We start from the raw sequence: 5,149 nt of genomic DNA, 5'->3' as shown, positions 1-5,149 counted from the left end.
GATGTCACTCTGAAGTTATGAGTTTTCTAAGTAAATGAAAATTTCAGATAACCAAGATATTAACAGATATTAAAACAACTGGACAATGTTATTTATATTCATTTTGTCTGTACATCCTTCTACCTGCTGTAAATATTGTGTCTTAAAATGAATACTACCCATTATCCCAAGAGAACATTTTCATTGGCAGGGAGATGGAAGCATCGTTAGCAAGTCTGATTACAAAGAATCTTGAACTATTGAATATTTGTTGAATCAAAGTCCAGCAATGAGCAGCAGTGGGGAACTTAGAGGATTCTTGTGGAAAACAAAACTACAAAGGTGAATACCAACATCAAAATAAAAAGGTAAAATGACTAATCACTAATGGGACTGATATCAAAATCCTGGTAAGGTAGCACAGTGGTGTAGCAGGTATTGCAGCTGTCTCACACTGCAGCAATATGGATTATGACCTCCAGTGCTGTCCATGAGGAGTTTCAACCTTGTCCCTGTAACCACTTGAGTTTACTCTGAGTGTTACAGTTCCCCCCCCCCTCTCCCCCCAACGCCCCACCTCCCAAAGATGTGTTAGTTTGTAGATCAGAATCAGGTTTATTATCACTGACATATGTTGTGAAATTTGTTGTTTCCACTGCTATTATAAACTACCCCTAATGCAGGTGGGTGGGAGAACTGGGAGGGTGCGAATACATATGGGCATGATTGAGAGAGTTGGTTATGGGGAAATAGTTGGTGAGTGCGTTTGATCGGATTGCTCTGGAAGTCGATGGGCCAAATTGCCTCCTACGTCACAAGAAATGAAAAAAATATGAGTAAGAGCTTAAGAGGTTGATACTCACAGGCAAGCAATGAACATGAAGGTTTGGAAACACTGATATTACCTGTGAGATTGAAAAAGAAAGACGTATTCATGTAAGATTTGGATTCCTCATGATGAAAGCTAATGTTGAGGTCAAAACAATGACATGTTGATGAGATTGAAGTGGGTAACACTTATTGTTCAGGATATTATGTCATTTTCTTTTAAGAATCAGAATTGCACATTATGTGGTTTGAGAAGAGAATGGCCAAGAACAAGATAGGAGATGCAGGATATGAGATAAGAGACAAGAGATTTAAAAGAGACCTAAGAGGTAAGTTCTTCACACAGAGGGTGGTGAGTACCTGGAATAAGCTACCAGAAGAAATGGTTGAGGTGGGTACAACTGCAACATTTAAGGGACATTTGGATTGGTGCTTGGAGGGTTATGGGCCAAATGCACGCAACTGGGACTAGCAGGGAGGATGCTGTGGTCGGCACGAACCAGTTGGGTCTGTTTCTGTGCTGTATTACTCTATGACACTATGACTGTAACAAGAGCTTGGAAATTGAATTATGTCCAAATTGGGAAATAATCACAATACTGTACACACTGCACTTGCCTCAGAAGACCGGTGGCAGATCCTTGGAGATACTAAACCACCAGTATGGTATTGGTGAGCTGAAACCACCCTATAAATAACTCACTAGCCAAGGGCTTCAGTGAGTCTGGAGAGAGAGGGACCTGAGCATTGGCATCCAGCAGCCCACAGCCAGAGGCAGAGTCAGGGGTCACAATCCAGCAACTCCCCTTTCTGCATGTGGGTTAATTCTTCTTTAATGTCTTTTTTACTGGCTCCTTCCAGCAGTTTTTTTTAAGCAGAGAACATCGAGTTGTATGTAGGCTAAGTTCAATATTTACTGCATTCAGGGCAAATTAATTTCTAATTTTGGTCCCTAAAAGGTATGTGCAGCCTATGCAAGGGGTCTAACGTTTATATTGGTAGGTTACAGGGATGCGGGTGCAGCACCTGAATCATTATCATGTTGGATTTGTTCCTAATGACAGTGATGTTGGAAAGGTTGGCACTCAAATTTGGTTCTTTTTACATCCAATTCCCACCTGGAAAACAAGCAGGAGAGTTTTAGCTTCACACCATTGCCCAACACCAAACCTGCCCCCACTCACCCCACTTAACACATAGTTCCTGAATGACAAATTTGTTCTAACCACTCTGTTGGTGGGAAATATAGGGTTAACAGAAATAATTTCTCATGAGGGAAAACAACGGAAATGGTTGATCAATTGAAGATCATCTATTTTCTGGAAACTGGATTTCTTTCCCTTCTCTCAGTATGGTTGCAAATTAATGAGCCAAACAACCTAATCAACTTATGAGTCACCTGCTGCCTTTTCTTTTCTTCCCAGAGAAAGACAGTAGCCACAGTCTCTATCATTAAAAATTGAAGAGAAACATTTGTTCGCAAGCTGAGATTCTGGACTAGTTCAAACATTTCTAGAGCTGCGGGCAGAAGAATTAGAATTTAAATAGAAGAGTGTTGCTATGCAGATTTCAACTTTCAGGTGCAGTGTAAATGTTGAAGGCAGAAAAAGCATAAATGGTTTATGGGCTACAATCAAGCTCAATGCTTCAGCCATGAACCGAGAATGGAAACCACTCCAAGTCATCGCAGTGGTCCTTTTGCCTAAAACCAGCCTCGTCTGTTGGTAAAAGTGTTGACACAAACAAAATAAATCATGTGCACTTACTAAAAATATTAATTTACTTTTGCTATTCCATTAACAAAAATCGGTTCAATAGTATTTACTTTGAGAAAAGTGGGGGCAAGAAGATTGAAATGCCCTGGGCGTCCTGCTGAGAAATCATCTGCTTGCTATGATAAAGAAAGGTTTTCACTTCATTCTTGCATTCCCTAAAATTGGTTACATACACCAGGATATGGTGTCATAGACATTGGCTTCTTTCTAATTTGTCAGAAAGCCATTCTTTAGGTATGATTCTAAACAGGATTATTAGATTTACAGGCCATAAGAAAATGTGTATGGGTGTGGTAGTATAATGGTAATGTTACTGGACTTTCAATCCAAAGGCCTAGACTAGGGATCTGGAGATATGGATTCAATATCTCAAAATCTGAATGAAAAGCTTTTATCAATAAAATGACTGTAAAACTACTGGTAGTCATAAAAATCTTTCTTTCACTGATGTCTTTTTAGGAAGGATATCTGGTATCCTTACTCAGTTGGATCTATATGTGCCTCCAGACCTAAAACAAAATGTGTGGTTCATAATTACCTTTGGTAATGGTTTAGCAAACCTTATGTCATTCATCAAATGGGAAAGGAACCTTGGCTAATTCTTCCTCTTTATCACAAGAACTGAGAATAATCTTTCCTTCAGTGATTTCATAACATTACAAGGCATCTTGGGATGTAATTCTTCATCACCCCTCTCCAGACTCAAACCCATCAGTCCTGTCTCTAAGGCACCTGACCCTGCTCTTCTGTCTCCTTGGTAAGTCCTGTTAAAAAAGTCAATTGGCATTAAGAGGAATGCTCTCCTCTGCCTGCGGACTTTTGCAACACAAAGAAAAACAATTTTGCTGAATAGAAGACAACCATCACAAGCTGAGGTTATCGTAACAGGAATTCTTATGGGAAGGGTACTGGGCTGAACCATCTTCAGCTGCTTCATCAGTGACCTTCCTTCCATCATAAGATCAGAATTCTGAATATTTCCTCATGATAATACAATGTTCAATTCCATTTCAAATTCCTAAACAAATGGAGCAGCACATCCTTCATTCTAGTGTGGACCAATTTAGCAAATAATGTTTACGTTGCATAGCTGCCAGCGAACAAGCATTTCTAACAGCAGGGAATTTAATCATCTACCATTGATATTTAGTGAGATTATCATCGATGAGTCTTGCAACAGCAAACTTCTGGGAGTTACCATTGACCAGAAACTCAAATGGACCAGCCACATAAGTACTGATGACAAAAGAGGGTCAGAGGATAGATATCCTGCAGTGAGTTACTCATCTCATGCCTTCCTAAAGTTTTTACACCATCAATAGGGTATGTCAGGTGTGTGATTTTCCAATTGCCCAGATGAGTGCTTATCCAAAAAAACTCAAAAAATTCAAGATCGTTTGGGACAAGACTTCCCATCCACCACCCTAAACATTCATTTCATCTGCGGTAACACACAATGCTGTGCCATCAACAAAATGCACCGCAGTTACTCACCAAGGCTTCTCCAATAACACCTTCCAAACCCCAAACTCAACGACCTAAAAGGAACAATGCAGCAAAGAAATGAATTGAAGAAATGTTATTACTTGCAAGTACCCCTTCAAGTTGTGTTCCATTTTTTCTTGGAAATATATTACCATTTCTTCATTATTACTTGTTATAAATCCTTGAATTCTCTGCCCAACAGCATTTTTGGACCTTCTTCACCAGAGAGAACACAGGAACAGAAGAAGCAGATGCAGGGGTAGACCATTCAACCTTTTGTTCCAGCTACGTCATGGTTGATCTTTTGCCTCAGTGCCACTTTCCTACGCTAACCTCTTATCTCTTAACTCCCTTCATAAAAGCCTATTGACCTCTTTCTTGAATGTACTCATTGCCTAAACCTCCACAGCCCTCCTGGGTAGAGAATTCTAAAGATCCAGCACACACTGGGTGAAGCAATTAGTTGTGGAGTCATGGAATCATAGAGTCACACAGTGCTGAAACAGGCCCTTCGACCTGACTTGTCCATGCAGACCAAGATGCCTATCTATGATAATCCCATTTTGCTGCATTTGGCTCAATATGCCTCTATTCCTCTCCTATCCATGTACTGTACCTATACAAATGCTTTTTAAATGCTGTAATTGCTCCTGCCTCTACCACTTCCTCTGACAGCTTGTTCCATAAACCCACCACCCACTCTGTGAAAAATCTGCCCCTCAGATCTCCTTTAAATATTTCTCCTCCCACCTTAAACCTACATCCTCCAGTTTTAGCCTCCTCTAGCTTTCTTTCTTTTCTCTACACTGAATGACCATCCCTTTTGAGACTGTGACCCTGGTTCTGGATACCCGAGCCAAAGGAAGCATCAGCCCTGCATCTATCCTATCAAGCCCTGTAAGAATTTTGTATATTTCAATGAGATCACTTCTCATTCTTCTAAACTAAAGAGAGTGCAGGCCCATTCTGCTTGACCTTTGTTCCCACATTGAACACGCCATCCCAGGAATCTATCCGATGAACCTTCCCTGCATTCCTTCAATCATAAGTATATCCTACTTTAGGGAGGGAGACCAGACAAT

This window comes from Pristis pectinata, chromosome 6 (genome assembly GCF_009764475.1).
Source record: "Pristis pectinata isolate sPriPec2 chromosome 6, sPriPec2.1.pri, whole genome shotgun sequence".
In the NCBI taxonomy this organism is placed as follows: Eukaryota; Metazoa; Chordata; class Chondrichthyes; order Rhinopristiformes; family Pristidae; genus Pristis; species Pristis pectinata.
Note: the sequence above shows the minus strand (reverse complement) of the source record.